Source organism: Corvus cornix, chromosome 1 (assembly GCF_000738735.6).
Source record: "Corvus cornix cornix isolate S_Up_H32 chromosome 1, ASM73873v5, whole genome shotgun sequence".
Taxonomy (NCBI): Eukaryota; Metazoa; Chordata; class Aves; order Passeriformes; family Corvidae; genus Corvus; species Corvus cornix.
This window is the reverse complement of record NC_046332.1, coordinates 15,460,341-15,478,824: the sequence shown is the minus strand read 5'-3', so window position 1 is coordinate 15,478,824 and position 18,484 is coordinate 15,460,341. Positions and strand designations below refer to the sequence as shown.

Sequence of the window (18,484 nt, the reverse complement as noted above, 5' to 3'; positions counted from 1 at the left end):
GGGCTGAGTTACGGCAGCATTTAAATAGTTATAAAAAATCACTCTTGAAGAACAGTTAAGAGCATTGTTCTGGCCTGGTCACGGAAAATACTTTTTGCTGGGCAGCACGGACAAACCCGTCTGAGGTTTGGAAACACGCCATGGCTCCATGGCAGCCACCCCCGCACCGCCGCTCGCCTGCGTTTACAGACCATGGCTCTGATCTCAGTTTACAAACGATCACAATTGCAATCCCACTTTACAGACAATCTCGACTTTAACCACGGTAGGAACCCCCTCGAACACTGCACTGGCCAAGGCGGCGCAAACAACACCGGTTCTGTCTTTCACACCACTCCGGGTCTCCCTGCGCCTGCCGAGCAGGGTAAATGCACCGGGAGGCGGGGAAAAGAGAGCTGCCGGCCCGGCTTGGGGACGGTCGCGGGGGGCAGGGGGCTCGGCCCAGATCCCGCCTGCCCCCCTCCCCATACTGACCCGCCCCCGCTATGAGGCGGACGGTGGCTCTGCGCGCGCAGCCAGGATGGAGCGAGTGAGGCGGTGCGGCCGGACGGAGGGGTATCCCGCCTGGGGTGTACTGCTTCTCTCTTTCCTCCTCCTCCTTCTGGCAGGTCAGCGGGGGCGGGGGACGGGCGCAAAGCCGCCGACAGCGGGTGTGTACGGGGCCGGCGGTTTAGGACAGATGTGGGAGCTTTTCCTCGTCGGCGATTGAATTGCATCCGGAGTTAGAAAGGGTTCCCCGGGGTGTTCCAGCAGAGCGCTCCCGGGAGGGGTGTGGTGTGCGGAAGCCCCTCTCTGGCTGCAGGGAGAGTAAATTTTGAGAAGACAGGACTGAGAGAGGACCTCATTAACGTGTATAAATATCTGAAGGGGGTGTGCCAAGAGCATGGAGCAGAGGCTCGGTGGTATTGACCAATGGAACGGGGGGCAACGTGCAGAAACTGATGCACAAGGAGTTACACCTGATTATGAGGAAGAACTTTACTGTGAGGGTGTCCACACACTGGAACAGATAGCCCAGAGTGGTTGTGAAGTCTCCCTCAATAGAGATACTCAGGAACCCTCTGGATGCAATCCCGTACCACATGTGCTCTAGGATGACTCAGCTTGAGCAGTGAGGTTGGACCAGATGACCCACTATGGTCCCTTCCCACCTGACCCATTCTATGATTCTGTGAACCCACCTGTGTGGGATAAACCTGTGATGTGCAGGGTGAAGGCACCTTGGCACTCTCCCACCAGGACAGAGCCAGACGATGTACTGGCCTGGCACAGCTGGAGCCACGAATACCAAAAAAGAGGTGACATTGCAAAAGCCTGTAGCTGCTGGCACGGGGGTGTGCCAAAGCCTTGTCATGGGGTGTCCGGGGAGGGCAGCCCCTTGCCAAAGCCTTGGTATGGGGTGTCCTATGCGGGGGTTGTCCCGCACTGCTGTTCCCTATAGCAGTGCCTGTACTGCCCATGAGCTGCTGCTCTCCTTGTGGAGATGGGTGTCTTGCTGACTACCCTGATTCACTTGTTGGTGGGGCTGGTTGGCAGAATGATGGTTTGGTTTTTCAGTTTTTTCATGTGTTTCTTTAATCCAGGGGTCATCTCACAGCGTTAGGGTGCAGTTTCCCAGGCTGACCCACGTGCTGCATTGCACAGCCCTCTCTGGCCCTCGCTTGGTGCTTATTTTCAAGCAGAAACCAAGTGTGAGCAGGTTCAGAGAGCTGACCTGCTAAAATCCTGTGAACCAATCAGGCTGTGAGATGAGTCAGAAGCATGAGTCAGTGAGCAAAGGAGTTTCAGTGCAAGGTGGGAACTTTCACCCACTTGGGGCAGGAATGGCAGCATGGCAGAAGCTGAGATGAGGTGGGGTTGCCTGGATCCTTGCACACCAACCAAAAGGGTCAGTACAGATGAAAGGCAATAATGGCAATGGGAGAGTGAGAACCTCCCAGGTGAGTTGCAGCCTGGAAAGCGGAAGCTACAGTGCATTGGGAATGCAGAAGCATGGTTTGCAATCTTCAAGTCTCTGCCACTGCAGTATGTGACCAAATACGTCACCAAGGATGATGGTGTATGGAACATGGAGTCTGTTTGAATTCATCTGGGCTGCAGCTGCAGCCTTGACAGTGGGGAAGGTGATCCCTGAGAATGTTTTTACAGGGCAGTGGCAGTACAGTGTTATCTTCTTGGGGGAACCTGATTTTGAAAACACTAAATGTCATGACAGCACAAGAGGTTGATGCTATTAAAATAGCTTTTCAAAGGAATAAAAAGATAAATGCTCTTCCATGCTTCTTAATAAAGAGCTCTCTTACTGTTGTTTCACAGTTTGCTTTGTCCAGCAGGGCATTGTGGCTGGGAACTCAGTGGGGCAGAGAGGGCACTGCTGGCTCCTGTGCCAGGCACTGCCATGCCACACTGGCCATGGCCCTGATGCTGGAGCACAGCCAGGGGAGAAGCTGCCAGATGGCAGGGGGCAAGGGAGCCCCAGGCAGCTCTGATTTGCACCCCAGGCTGGGACTGGGGGTGGTAGCCTGTTCCCAGACAGCTTCCTTCTCCTCTCCTGCCACCCTCCAGATCAGTAAGATGGGCAGCCCAGACTCAGGTTTCCTTCTGGACTCCTTGCTGGAATGGAAAAAGTTGGTCTGTGGTGTCTTGACATTTCAAAATGCTCTTTTTCATTTTAAAGGATTAAGTATAAAAAGGAACTGATATGGCCAGCTACAAAATACCCATATGGCAAGCACCTATATCTGAAATGCAGGAGTGTGGGAATTAGCTGCCATTAGGATTACAGTCAGGTCACAGATCCTGTGATTATATGAAATGGTTAGACTGCATTTTCTTCAAAGCTGTGCTGTACAAGATTTTGATGTTGCTGATGTTTGACCTCATGAGTGTTATTTTTATTCAGCAGAATATTGTTTGGCTCAGTGTGATAATGACTGCAAAGCTTACTGCTGTGATGGGACTACTCCCTACTGCTGTTCATATTATGCCTACATGGGGAATGTCCTTTTGTGAGTATATTTGCACTTTAAAAAAAATTATGTGCTGTGTTCATGAGCTCAGTGTTAATTTGCTGTGGCAAGCTATGTTTTGGCAATAAACTGAGACAGGGTTTGGGTTTTCTTGTTTTAGTTTGGTTTGTTTTTTTCCTTGCTGGTAACAATCTTCAGTATTCCTTTGAGGTCTCATGTTGCATGTCCTTTTGAAGCATACCAGAAAGCTTGCTAAAACTGGGGGTTCTACCCTTAGTTTGTGTACAATAATATAATTTCTGGAGGTGAGTTTTAGAGATAGTGAAATAGCCAGAGATCTGCCGGGATGAACCACACTTCTCATAGAGATATGATGGAACTCCATTTATTCTATTGTCAGACCCATAGTTATACCCTAATTCCCCAAGCACGCATAAGCAAGCTCCATACTATTGGGTTACAGCTACTGTTCACATGGCCTTTAATAGCAAGCAATTGGTTACAGATTAATATGCATGCGACCTAACTAACATAAGTTTTTATCTTTCTATGGTCAGCATCCCCCTCCCCAACATCCTGTTGGCTTGCCACATCAGCACTGCTCCTCTCTTTTTTCCCTAGTCAAGGACAGTTCACTAATATAGCTTGGATTGTGCACGTACACATGTCCCTGTTCACTCAGCCATTTCTCTACATAGTGAGAACTTTGTTTCAAGCTCTTGAGCTGAAAACATCTGTGAATAGAAATCTTGTGGGTTTTGTTGAAATGCTTTCTCACACGGAGTCAATAGTGATTGAGTAGTGATTCAAATTACTTAGATTTGAAATTCATATTGCTTTGAGTGTTTATTTTTTTCATTTTCACTTTTATTGATGCCTCGGTTTGAGACAAATGTAGGAGGAAAATGCTCTGGAATGAACATCTCCCCCAAAGACAGGTTTTCGGCACTCCCTCCCCCACCAATGTGAAAGGAATTTCTTGGATGAAAGTGAAAAAAACTATTTATTTAACAAACAAAATGCCCGCAAGGCATAGGAAAAAATGAATAATGTTAGATATTAAACCCCCTTGTTGCGGAGAAAGCTGGTGGATTTAGAGTTCCCTTTGTAGCTGGTTTGGCCCCTCCCAAGGTCTGAGGCCGGGATGCGACATCCCCACAGCCTCCCTGCTGGTCCACGGGGTCCGATGAACTGGTTCTCGGATCACAGCTAGGCTGAACAGTTCCAGAAGAAGAAGTTACCAGAGGATTTTGGTATGCCATATGCAGTCCTGGGAAAAAACCTCTTGCCTCACCTCACAAGCTGGCTGGAAAAAAAACTCTCTCCCGCTGCAAGCAGAGCCAAGCAATATGGGGGAGTGTGAGTCCTTGAACACAAGCCACACTGAAGAATTTGCCCGCCTTGTCCCCCCTTCCTGTTTTCCTCGGACCCAGCTTAAAGCTGTGGGACCCATTTCTGGGCATAAAGCAGATGGTAGGGAAATACAGTATTACCATAAAATCACCCCAAGACAATTGGCTTGTTTGTTTTTGTTAAATAGTGTTTTGGCTGTTGGGGGAATTTATTAAACAGATTCTGGGTGAGTGTAATCTGACCCTTTAACACTGCTGTATGAATAAAATGTTTCAGAGTGCTTTAAAAAAACACAGCAGATGAAATGGTTACAAATATTTTTTATGTAGAGAAAAATACAGGAGTAAACAGTTGATTAAAAACATAGGTTCCGGTGCAGCTGTTTGTCTTTGCATTAGTGAGGGAGAAGAGAAGCTTGCCTGCTAATGGACCTGAGTCTGACCTTTACTTAAGTCACAACTCACAAATCTTACATTCATGTGCAAGGGCAAACCTAAATGAAACATAAAATGCGGTTCTTCGTGATAGAGCATCTTATTTTCTCTTTCATAATTCCAGTAGTAATTTCTTTAACCTTTAGCATGCAGTCTGTGTATGCTAAAGATGTGACGTATTTTTGGTTTATATTCTTGACTAAAACCAGAGAAGATAAAAATGACATGGTATATGGACTGCCTGGTACTTGGGGAAGAGTGAATGGGAAGGTAGTAGTTGCTTTTTTCTAGAAGGACTCCTCTGATGCAGTTTTTGTTTCAGCTGTGGTACCTGAGGAATATTCCAGTGTTCCCATCAGTATATTTTATCACACTTTGAAGGAGTAGGCAGAGTGATGGTATTTTAATACAGAACTGATCCACAGTTTTTAAAGCAGATCAAATGCTTCCTGGGCTAAAGTAAATAAAATCATGGTAGAACACCAGAATCCTTCATTCATCTGGAAATGACTGTGCCAGTTTGGACAAATTTGGAGGAAAATATCCCCTGATAGAAGGAAAGTTAAAACCAGCCCTCCGCCACCAGGTTTGGGGGAAAAAAAAGAATTTTTCCTCGATGGAAAGTGAAAGAGATAAAAACTATTTATTTAACAAACACACAGGAAAATGATAATAATGCTAATTAATAAAACCTCTCACTGTGGAGAGAAAACCTGGGAAAAATTTCAGAGTCTTTCCGTAGATCTCTCTCTCCCCCTCCTTGGAGCTGGGATGGGGTGGTGAGCCCACCTCCAGGGCCAAGGCCTCAGTGGAAAGTCCTCCCAATGTATTCTGATGTTGAAACAGTTCAGCGGAGAAAAAGGGAAAAAAAACTAAGTCCCAGGAAAACAAAAGTTCAACTCTCTGTCTCTGTCCGGAGGAAAAAGGCCAAAAGCTGGTTGGAAAGCAAGCAGTGTGCTTCCTCTGCTCTCTATTGCAGGATGCAGAGAGGAGTCTGTGTATCTGTGTCCTTGAAAACAAACTGTAAACTGCTTTGAAAGTTTTGCTAGGTTTTTTATCCTCTCCCCTCTCTCAGGCTCAGTTTAAAGGCACAGAAAGGCACAAAATTAATTTCTGGGCATAGAGCAGAGATAGGGGACACACATCATAAAGTCACCCCAAGACAATGACAGAGCATGTATTTAAGATCGATTACTGTTGAAGAATGACAAGTGAATTTTTTTCCTGCTTACCCAGTGAATGTTTCCTTTGATTTTTTTTTTTGTATTTTTTCATTACAAAATTGGTTTTCCATTTACAAGCATCAAAGGAGGTGCTCATTTTGAATACGTTGTTCCAGATTACATGTGCTTAGGCATGATGAACACAAGAGCATAGGACATCCCATTATAAGAAGGAGGCTTCCCGTAGAGCAAGTGGATTTAATCTCTCACTTCCACATGAACATAGCTGGCATTTGTCTAGCCTAATGTTGGAACTGTGCTTTGTGAAGCCTTGACCAGGGGGTTCTTTAGAGTGACTGCTGAAATGTTCAAACCATGCATTCAGCACCAGGTTGACACCTTGTCTTTGGTATGTTTGTTTAACAGATGTAAACAGGTATTGAATTAGACCTGAGTGTGAGCGGCTCTGACACATTTGGAAGGGTTTGTGTATATCTGGGTGGGTTTGAATACTGAAGGAGGCTCTTGCAAGAGCTGTTTGCCACAACACGTCTTGAAGGAGGCATTTGATCTGTCTAATTTTTTATGGTTAAATAGTCCAATTCATAGACATGAAGATCAGTCAGCAGTTGTTATACTTCTTTGACCTGACATTTTGCATGATTAAGTCACAGATACGGTTTTTTTCCTGAAAGCAGATCAGGGCATGTCTTCTTTAAACATGTACTCTCATTTTAAAAACTTCAGACATTAATGAGTTGACCATCTGTCCTGGTAAACTGTTCTATAGTTCATTTACTAACATCACTGGGAAATTTTGCTGGGAAGTGAAGGTTGAAATTCCTACTGTCAACTCTTGTCTGCAAGTTTGGAACGTGGCCTTAAATGGTCATCATGACAGCTCCCAACCATATCTCTGAGCTGATATGGTGAACTCTGTCAGCCTCACATGTAACATTTGCTTTGTTTTATTTTGCCCAGCTCAGGGATCAATTCTTCGGCCTTCTTTTGAACTTCATCTCATATATTCACTTCCTTCTTTAAGTGTGGCTGGCAGGGCTGAGCACAGGGTTTGACAGAAGCCTTGGTAGGACAATTTTTTCCTGTACCTCTCTTTGAGTACCTATTTTGAAGCAGCTATCTGTGATGATCACAGAAGACAAATGAACTCAGCAGTTTGTTCCATCTCTAAATCTGTAAGTAAAAGCCTTCAAAGCATGTCTGCTGCTTTAAGCCTGCAAACTGTTCTTTGCTTAGGCTACTACCTTGGATTTAGTTGCATTGTAAAAGATTTTTTTATGGCTTTAGCTATGCTCCATAAGAATAATCTTCCCATTTCACTACTGGGCACTATATTGGTCTTTCTTTAATTATGTGCAAGAAGTTTCATGTTGCTCACTCCCAAATAACAATCGGATAAAATTACATTAGAATTTGGAAATGGTCACTAGTGACCTTTCTGCTTGTGTTTTTCTGTTGACAACTGTGTATTGAAATCTTTAAAAGAAGCAAATTTAATCCAAGACACTCTGTGTCCTGATAATTCTGTGTAATGTTCTTTAATATCTTTTATGTCTTTCAGCATCATAATTTTTGATCCTACTTTCTGCACCAAACAATGGACATGAGCTGTGTGGTTGCTTCCCAGGGGTGCCTTTTTACTGTGTGAAACACTATATAGTGCTCAGTGTTCTCTTGTCTCTGCTTCTTTAGAGGTTGCTTATGCTTCCTCATTTGCTTATCACTAGTTTCTATGCTCTCTCTATTCTTAATAAATCTGCATGTCTTTCTAATGTTTCTGCTCTTTATCTTCTTTAAGATGGTTTTGGGTTTGTTTTTTCACAAGTGTAACTCTTTCTTACAGTTTTAGAAAATCCTTTTGGCATGCAATGGGTTCCTTTTAAACAATTCTCTGTTTTGTTTCATGCCTCTCACTCTTCTTTTTTTTAGGTCCATATGCCAGCAGTTGTACAGACTATAAACACCAGGCAATAATGTATATACTGATTTTGAAACAAAGTTAGTGTGACTAGATTGCGATCATTAACACTTAGGTTGTACCTTTTAAGTGTTTAATTAACTCTTTTCACTCATTAAAACAAGTTTCAACATTGAGATATTACATGCAGGGTTTTAGAATTTTCTCTTTTAAGAAATCATTATCTTTTTAGGACACCAGGGATTTTTTTTAAGTTAGAAGATATTTTCAGCAAACATCTTCCAGGCTGTGTGCATCTGTGATTAGTGTGTTTTAATTTCTATGCATGAAGAACAGATGCAGATTTATCAACTCACTCTAGTTATTGGGGTTTCAGGGCCTGTATGAGATGTTCCAGTAACTCCATCTCTGGTTGGACTACAGGTATAATCTGTAGGCGTTCAAGGTCTGTGATTGAGACACCTGTTATCTCATGAGCATCTCTAATGCAAAATAATACATTCCTCCTCCTCTCTCCCTTCATGATACCCATTCAGAGCAAGCTGTTACAGTGTTAATGTTGCAGCTGTATTTCCCTTCCTACGAGTTTTCAATAGCTACACCCTGTCAGCATTTCCTGAGACATAAGCATTTCCTCCTGTTTGTTTGTTTGATAGCTAGTGCTTAGTAGTTAGGTCTTCTACACATTTTTTTCCTTGGGAAAATTACAGATTTGTTTGGACCTGTGCAACATAACAAGGCTGTGTCTGTGAGATGAAGGAAAAGGCACAGGGATGCTTGAGTGCTCCGGCTGTTTCTCCTGCCCATCTTTCCACTCCCTACCAGAAGCACAAGCTTGGAGACACCCTTCCCAGCCTTCAGCATCATCCCAGCCCTTAGAGTCAAGAAACTCAGGCTGTCCTTCTTCTCAGAAGCTAGTTTCTAAGTTATTGAATCGCTTCTGACTGACCTTTTAGTAGTTTTCCTGTGCTGCTGCACTTTTCTACCAGGCTAAGGACTAAGGTGACTGCAGCATGTTTCCTCTGTGGTAGATGCTCCAGGTCTGCCACAACAGTATCTCCCAACCTAACCAGCCAGCATTTTGCCTTCTTTCTCTGTGTCTTGGGGTGATTCCATGATGTGTATCCTCTATCGCCTGCTCTATGCCCAGATATGAATCCTGTGCCTCTCTGTGCCTTTAAAGCTAGCTAAGGGGGAGGGGGGAGAGCCAGTGGAATTCCTTCAGCGCTGTGTTCAAAACAGATAAGTTCGCTGGCTTCTCCTGCCTGGCTGCTCAGTTCAGCTCTGCAGCTCTGCAGCAGGAAAGAGAGTGGCATTCTCCCACTTTCTAGCTAGCTTTTTGTTCATTAGCTAAAGCAAGGAGTTTTCCTGGAACTTTGGTTTCTTCTTTTTCTCTTCTGGACTGTTCAGAACACCAAAACATCAGAATCTCACTGGGAGGCCTTTCCACCAAGGCCCAGAGGGGCCCAAGCTGACCCAGCTCCGATGAGGAGAAAGCCACACCCACAGAAAGGACTTACCAGGTTCTCTCTACAGCGAGAGGTTTTATTATTTAGGATTATTCTTTTCCCATGCCTGCATGCACTGTGTTTGCTAAATAGTTTTTTTCCTTTCACTTTCCTCTGAGGAAAAATTCTTTCCGAACGTGGTGGGGGAGGGATGGTTGTAACCTGCCTTCTATCAGAGGACGTTCATTTCAGATGTTCTTCTGAATTCGTCTCAAACCAGGACACTCTGAGATGTTGGAGGCATCTGGTTATTACTTGCAGCCGCAAACCCGAGAGCTCCTCAGAGATGGTTGTCAGGACAGAAGGAGTTTCTTCTGCGGGACCCAATTTTGAGTGTTTCTGGCAGTGCTTTTTGTATTTACTTTCAAGAGGCTTCAGATTGTCCGACCCTCATGCTTATCCTGGTGGATTTTCTGTGAGCTAATTTACAGCTAAGTTTTTTCCACCACATTGTGCCTTGTGTTTGTCTTGGCACACAGGTAGCTTTCGAGCCACAGCTAGCTCTTTGGGCAGGGACGTCAGTAGTAGGATGTCAGATGCCTTCTCGCTGTTCCTAAAATCGCAAGCCAGACACAGGGGGATAAAAAGGGGTTACCTTTGTAAGGAGCCTTAGGTGCGCAATTTGCCAGGTGGAAAATGCTGAAGATGCACACACAGCATAACACATATACAGTTTTTATAGGTTTTGCAAATTAGCATATCAGACAAAAATCACCGATTATATATAATTGGTGAGGTGATTCCCTCAGTTCATCCCTTTTTCAAATCCTCCCTTCTCTAGATAGGAACTAAACTTTGTTTATAAAAATACGTCTTGAAGAGCTGGTCTCAGCCTTGGTTGCCAGGAAGAGCCAAGATAGGATAGGAGCCACAGACCCCCAGCCTGAAATCTTTTGGAATGTGTTTTGTCTTTCTGCCTATCGGGTAGGGTAAGGTAAAATACTGGAGCTAGGCTAGGAATACAGTAATAGAGCTACAAATATATGTGTAAAGAATACAGAGAATATATGAAAGAAAAAGGCAAAAATTGATTCAGCATCAGCATGCTGTCACGGTTAGTTCTGAGTGCTGCTTTTGCTCTTCCACAATACTTCATGGCCAGCAGCTCTGAGTTGGTGTGAAATAATTCCAGATTTTAGATAAATAATGGAGCAAAGAAGACAAATAGTCCACCTGTTCTTTCAAACATTGCTGGGCCAGCTGAATGTTCAGTGGCAATGAGAGGACCTACACATGGATTTGGCCCACCAGATTTAAGAACATCTGTTGATAAAATATTCAGCCCATGTGATTGGTCAGTATTTCCCTGGGTAAGTCTTTAAGGGGAGTAAACTGGAATATTGGCTTAACAGAAGAAGAAAGCTAGCCTACTACATTACATTGCAAAGTTTCTTCATAAACTTTGTCTTCAGAAATGTCTTACTCTAAGGCAGCTTTGATTTAGAAAAACAGCACAAAAGGAAACAAAACACCTGATTGCAAGAACTTCAAAAGTAACTTGAGGAAAAAGTTAATAAATACTTGAGAGAACTGTAATCTCATTACATGTAGTGAGATGGTGGTTTGTGAGAGGGTAGAGGGAAAAATCTTACCAGTGACACTGAGGATGCAACAGTCTGTTTAGTTACGTCTGAATTAGCAGGTGTTATCTGCATGAACCTAATGTATGTTGGAGGAGGTGAGCTTTTTGGGTGGGTTTTGGGCTGTTTTTTTTAAGTCTAGAGGATGTATAATGCAGCCAGGATGGAAGGCAGACAGAGGGAATGGGAAGAAAAGAGGCAGAGAACACATTTAGCATAAAAATCATGTGTGTATCTTGGCCTGCAAAACTAAGGACAAACGTGTGTGTAGTGTGTGGCATTTGACGTGGAGTACTTTATATCCAATAGTACCTTTGAGAAAAGCATCTGACTGCTGTTCCTGAAGTGAAGAATGTTCCTTAAGCTGATTCATTTGATATGGGAATATTGAGAGTGGGTATGAAGGAGTAGTGCACCTAAGGATACGATTAACATTTTAAGAGTTAGGAATATAGTGAGGTAGCCTCTGGAGTTCATAGTGAATAAAAGAAATTCAGGAAGCATGGCATTCACTGAAGATTCCAAATAATTAAAACTAGACATACTCAGGCATCCTGGAGTAAATATGTGTAGCAACAATAGGTTGAGGATGGTTCTGTGTCTCCATGACAGTTGTATGGGACTCTACGTAAAATAAAATTGTTTTCCTCTTCATCAATGGTGATGTTCAAAATTTTCCATTATTAAACCACTTTGGGACAGTATGTAAAAACTACAATTTACTTGGTGTTTCACATTTCATGCCTCTGGCTCTGGGACTTTGATACTATGCCAGAGGTCTGCTGAAGTTTGGTAATTATTTTTTCCATTTGGCTTGACTTCTGATTAGGAGAGTCTTCCTGAATGGGCACATGGAACAGAGCCATACATACATGGAACAGAGAACATACAAGAGTATGCTTGTGCTGAATACAGGGGGCTGGCTATAAATGTGTCATTGGAAAGGCCAAAACTGATAATTAACTGTTTCCCTTTCATTCTGTCTAAAAGGTGAATAGCAGTTCAGCCTTTTATTCCTTGGTCTTCAGCATCTGGACTACCCATGGAATCATGCTATCCGTGCTTCAGCCTAGAAAAACCTCTGCGAGAGAGGTATATGTAGTTTAGAGAAAAATCTAGGACCACGTTTTCATTGCAAGATCTGCTGGAGTGAGAATGGGTATTCAAAATGTGACCTTTCCCAGTGTTTGAATTACCAGTTGTTTTTTGTTCCATGCCTATTGTCCCAGTTCATATCCTTTAATGAAGAATATGCGATCAGATTTACAACTATAGCAATATCTGCTCCTGATGAGGGCTGCAGAGGAAACACTTGTCAGCACCAGAATTAAAACACAGGGTGCCTCTTCTTTAGCCCTTGCCGGGCTATTAATCTGGCCTGTGTTATCTCTTCCAAATGCCCCAGCCATAAGAAAGAGGAGGATATCCTGCCAGAGGCATATAAAAGTGAGTTATTAAAAATTAAAGGGAATGAACTATTAATTCACAGGGCAGCCACAATTTCCTTTGAGATTGTCCTGGGCTGCAGTGTATTCTATTACCATCCTCATGAGCTGTTGAAACCAGGTGGGGCAGTGTTTCCTTGCCTCCTTCCTTTCAGACTATCTTCTGTTAATTGGCCCATCAATGCCCTGCCGCATGACTCAGAGATAACTCCCTCCAGACTATCTTCTCTTAATGAGCCCATCAATGCCTGGCCTCATGACTCATCATCCCATTGTGAGATGCTCCGTCCAGAAGGAGGAACCAAGCATTCCATCCTGGATATAATCTGAGATTCCGAACACCAGAGACAACCGTCCCCAGAGGACAGGAGCTACATAGCCACCACTGGACCTTCCGAGGAAGAGCAGACCCCTCTACAGGATCACTGTTTCGACAGAACCACATCCATCACTTCAGGAGGACTGCAGCCACCATTTTATTGGACTGCTACCGCCACCCTGACTAACAGGGTGTCAGGTTGTATCCTGACTCTGTCAGTTTAACCCAGTGTTTTCTGCCTTTATTTTGTTGATTTCCCTATTAAATTGTTATTCTGACTTGGTGCCTCCCACTGGTTTGTTTTCAAACTAATACAGAGATTTATAACCACAGCCCAGTAGAAATTCCATAGTTAATACAATCTTTAGAAATCCAATGAAGTTTTCTCAATGATTTTTCTCTCTTTAATAAAGAAAATGGTTGTGATGTTTGCTCTCAGAATCACTTCTGCTATCATAAAGACCTTTTTTTGTTTTTCCCTGTAATGAATTAATTTTGTAAAATACAATATTGCTCCTGGGACTCACTCTGTATGTAAGCATTTAGTATGGGGTGGAGAGGCACTAATACCACAAACCGACCAGGCCTACTATCATCACTTTATCTGCTCTGTTGGCTCATCCACACAGGTAAGAGATTTTTACTGCTATCATTACATGGAGTTATTCCTTTAACCCCCAAGGGGCACTGTTTTTAATGCTGAATATTCCAGCTTCTCTCTCTTTTTTGAGGCCTGTGGTACACTTTGGCACAAGTAGTACTAAGGATCTGCAGCTATTGTTGAAATATCTGTTCATTGGCTAAGATGCACTAAACCTTATAAAAATAAGGTGCCTTGTGGACTTGCTGTGCTGCTGTTGAAACGTAAAGGGATTGTGCAAACTACTCCAGTCCTTCGTATAATCCATGGTCAAGATGATCTAATGAAGGTATAATTAGGGTGCTTCTGCCCTGTAGCTGAGCAGCCCATAGGGCACAATTGTTTGTAAACTAGGAAAAACATATGAAGTGCAGCCCCTAATGTGTGTGCTTATGCTATCACATCAGCAATTTTGGTTGTGGTACTCTACACTGCTTACTCCTGTTGTGCCTGTGCATTTGAGTTTTCCCTTCCAATAGCAGGGTAAGAGAGAGCCTGGATGTAAACAGTGTCCCTTTCCTCTGCTCACCACTGGTGCTTCCTCCTCATTCCAGTAAAAGGAGAATAGAAGTAATGATTTGAAACAGGAGGGAGGCAGTCAGCCTCCCAAAGGAGAGTGGCATGTCTCTCCATGGAGGGGGAGGCACCAGCTTTACCAGCAGATGCCTTGCTCTTCAGAAAACAGAGTACACCCCAGAGCAGTTTGCACCTCCAGGCAAGGCAATGCAAACTTCAGAGAACGGGAAGGTTGTCAAAAAGAGGGCAGGGGATTGCAGCCACTGCTTGTTATCTTCACTTACATGATGTATGTGTGTATACACATCTATATATGTGTGTATGCATATATGGAATTATTGTCTTATAATGTATTTTCCTCTGAAATTCTGCTTTATCATTTTCTTACGACACTAACACCACATAATGCCAGCTGGCATTATGATCCGGTTCTGGTATCTGTGTTGTTGAAGCACCACTTCGATGGTGCCTGTCATCAGCACTTAAGGTTGGTGTCACTGTTGTAGCAGGGACGGCGAGAATAACGACATAGAGTTTGGGTCCAAGGAAAATGGACTTATTTAATTAATTACAAACTCGTTTATATAACTTGGTTCGCTAGAATGGCCAAAGCTATTGGTCCTTTGACCATACACCTCCCAGGATGATTGTTTAAGACCTTACAACACCCATTTCAAAATATTTTTCCAATGTACCATAACAAGACTGTGCATAACAAGCTGCAGGTGTTAGATAAAGTCTTGGTTTACGAAAACCTGAAACTGTTTTCGGCTAGCCTGTGTGAGAAAGCAGAACTTTCACAGAATACTCAGGAAGCTGGAGAATTTCTCTGTTTCTAGCTTTCAGTATCCACAGGTTGGGAGTTCTCTGTGCTGTAGAGCTCGTAAGACTTCTTTTTTCAGGAGTGCTCCAGGCCAGCTAAGAATGTGACTGGCAGGGTCAGGGTGAGTAGGGAGGAGTGCTGCACTGATGCCTCTGCAATAGATCTGGGGAGAAAGAGAAGCAGAAATATTCTGGTAGCGGACTGAGGAGAATTCTGCAATGGAAGACAAGCAGTGGAGAGACACAAAATTAACTACTTACATAAAAGTAACACTTACAGTATGATGGTGTTTTAAGTGGTGCATGACGGCAGCTCTTAATTCTTTTGTTTGGATCAAATCCCTCAAGTCCCTGCAATTTCAGACCTCTCATCTCCTGCTTTGGAGATATAAACTAAGGGGAGAGAAAAAACGCAGTTAGCATAAGTTTAACGCATCACTTTTAATTTTTGGGACTAAGGCAACTCCAAGAGTATTTTGTACCAGACCTTGTTGAAATATGTCTCTTGGAATCTTACAGATATTCCTGGAAGACTAACAAGAATTTTGGTAGTGCAATAATTTGCATTAAAAAAACACATCTTTTCTGTAACCATCTTTGCTTTCCACTTGTGTAGGATTATATTTTGAATATAGACACTGAATATGCCATAGATAATCACATTCAGATGAAAACGTCTTGGGATGGAGAAGACTTGTGTGTAAAGAGTCATCATATGCCATGTCCAGCACAAAAATGCTCTCAGCTGAGTGAGAAGCCTTGGTGTTATGTTGCAGCAGTGGTGACGGATAGTAGGGTGCCGCAACCTTCCAAAAGCATCTCCAGTAGGAAGCCGCTTGGCAAGGCCACTACACTCACACAAACACACACACACCAGATAGCTTCTTCAACAAGTCAACAGCAAAGAGACAAGGAAGGGTCTTCATGTAGGGTTCCACGGGAGAAGTTTATTGCAACCACACATGTGAAGGGGTCCAGGGATGAAGACCAAGAACGTGGGAGGGTCCAGGTTTACATATGGGGCAGAGAGAGAGAGAGCATCAGGGACCAATAATCTGAGGGCACAGGGGCGGTACACAGGTGGGACCAGGGTATGGGAACCAATAGGGGAACTCTGAGGCAGTGGTGAGGGAGCAAGGGCCAATGGGAGAACGGGGAAGGGACAATCTTCTGGATCAGGGACATGTTAGTAACAAGGGGCAGGGAGGCCAACGGGCCAATCGAGGAAGCAAAACTGGGGTACATTAGCATAATGTAACTAAGGAATTCTGGGAGAGGCCTTTTCTGTCTCCCTAACCTGGGGGTGCCACTTAGGGTTCTTCCCTCCAGGGGACCTTCATAGTCCTTCTGTCAACAGGCCCACCAGCCTCCACAGTGTTAATGTAGTTTAAGTAATTATTAACCTACCTACAGACTTATTCCGTCATGTGCAAATGTTGCATTCTTTTAAGATGAGTTATTTTTGTCTATCTTTCTGTTTGCCAACATCCCTGCTATGGGCCATGGGTTTTCCCTCACTGCAGTGTGATAACCCCTTGCTATGCTGTGTGGTCCTGTGCTAGTTTGAAGGTAAACCAGCAGGAGGAATTAACTCCACACAAATACCTTGCGAGAGATTTCAAGTCAGAGTTACAATTTAATAGGAAAATTACAATAAAGGCAATAGTACAGAAACACTGGCTTAAGCCAACAAAGCTGGAATACAACCTGACACCCTGTTGGTCAGGGTGATGGTAGCAGTCTAATTAAACACTGGTTGCAGTGCCATTGGAGTGATGGATGTGGTGTTGTCAAAAACAGCTGTCCCGTGGAAAGGCCTGGTCCTTCTCTGGAGGTCCGATGGTGGATGTTGTGGTGTCCCAAGCCCTAGATTACATACAGGCAGAAATGTTCGGCATCTCCTTCAGGGCAGGGAATTTCACAATGAGATGATGTTGGGGTTTTAGTTCTCCTCCTGTTTTCTTTTTCTCTCAAAGGAATTTTCCACATACATGTTGCCAGGGGGACAAATTACTGGGTGCTTAAGAAAAACAAAAGATCTGGCCATAGGAGTGGGGTGCATCTGGCTACTCTTTCACCTGGGTTTGTGGGTAGGCAGTTCCCAGCATTTGGACAGAGGGAGAGGCTGCTTCTTCAGTTGCCTTCCTTCTACTGGAGAGACCCTGGAATTCCCAAGCCCGCCTTTCCCTGCCCAGCTGGGAGCTGGGCTGCGGCCGCCCTGCCCCTGCTGTTGCTTTGAGCCTTCGCTACTCTGTAGCCCTGCTCACCCTGCCTGCCCAGACCTCCGGGGGGTTCCCACCACAGCTCTGGAGTTTTGATACATCTCATCTACCACCCGGGATTTGTGCTCATCCCTGCTGTTCCAGCCTGCTGTTCCCAAGAGTCCGGCCGGACACCGGGATCGGCTGCCCAGGGGTTTGTGAAGCCTTTGTTCCACCTCTTCCCGGGATCGCAGGCCACCAGTGTCGCGTGCTCCCCGAGCTCGCTCCGGAGCGCCCCCTGCAGCCGCGGGGGAACCATCGCACCTGCCCTGCTCACCGGGAGCCGCCAGCGCCCCTGCCGGCTGCGAGCGGAACTGCACCCGAGGGGAAAGGGCCTGAGAGCTGAGAAGGCTGGCACTGGGTTTGTGATTGCTGTTACTGCCATAGTTATTGTTGTTTGTTTACCTTGTTATATACACATATATATATAGTAAAGAATTGTTATTCCTATTTTTCTCATATCTTTGCCTGAAAGCCCCTTAATTTCAAAATTGTAATAATTCAGAGGGAAGGGGGTTGCAATTTTTTTTCTTCCATTCCAAGGGAGACTCCTGCCTTCCTTGGCAGACACCTGTCTTTCAAACCAAGACAGATGATGTAATTATGTGAGTCATTGTGGGGAGTCCTTGATAGCCCATTAGCAGAGATGACCCCCTCAGGGTGGGTGGTGCTGCTGCTTCCATAGAGGGTGTTATCACGCTTGAGTCATGGCAAAGATAAGAAAACACCCATTTTAACAATTCATCAGAAGGTAAGGTGGATGGTGGTAGAATACATACTTTGGTTATACCCCATAATGTGACCCAGGACAGGTCCTCAAAGACCCTGATGAAGCTGTGTCACATGGTAGCTAATGTACTTACATGGCTGAAAACTAATATTTTTGTTTAGTCCACAGCAGTAATCCTGTGTTTGGCTTGGAAATAAATTGCCTGTTTACATGAAATGAAATTATGAAAATGGATGACAGGATTACCAGTCTGCTTACCTTGTACTGCTTTCCTCCAGTGGCCCCTTGCAGGGATAATTTGATACTAAATGCCAGTGAAGAGCAAAAGAAGAGGGCTTCGAGGCATGTAGGTAGAATTAGAAGTTATGGTCCTCATTCTCCTGTTTCAACCACGTTTAAAATTGTCTGAAGTAAAGCACAATTCATCTTTGTTCCTGAACCTTCACAGTTGATGAGGAAAATGTAATGATGAAATTAGCATATATCCAGAAATGTAATAAAATGTCAGTTTGACAGTAATGCTTTCAGAATTGCTACATGACAGGGGCATTGCAAATATAGCAGCACATCTGCTTTGTGTCTCAAATAACATGCTACATTAAGACAACGTGCTGAGATTAGGAGGGGAGCTGTTGTATTTAATGTCTGTATTAGGTAAGCTTACATTGTTTCTGTCTCCTAACATAATTTATTTGCATTAAAATTCCATAGCAAGAGAAGAAATTTTACTTGCTTGTTACGCACCTTTCCCAGTCATCCTTTCTTCAGAAGTTTGTGGGGATGAAATGGCCTCTATGGTGTGGCT

At 44.0% G+C, this 18,484-nt stretch overlaps 1 non-coding gene across 2 annotated transcripts; it reads left to right on the top strand.

The window, feature by feature from the left end:
* The first annotated feature begins 382 nt into the window (after positions 1–382).
* Positions 383–12,715, top strand: LOC104686958. Of its 2 annotated transcripts, none has more exons than XR_002044748.2 (3): positions 383–608; positions 2,903–3,008; positions 11,937–12,715. It is a non-coding gene; the product is annotated as an uncharacterized LOC104686958 (transcript). The 2 variants fall into 2 exon arrangements; XR_002044747.2 differs by having other exon boundaries at positions 384–608; positions 2,906–3,008.
* The last annotated feature ends 5,769 nt before the right edge of the window (positions 12,716–18,484 follow it).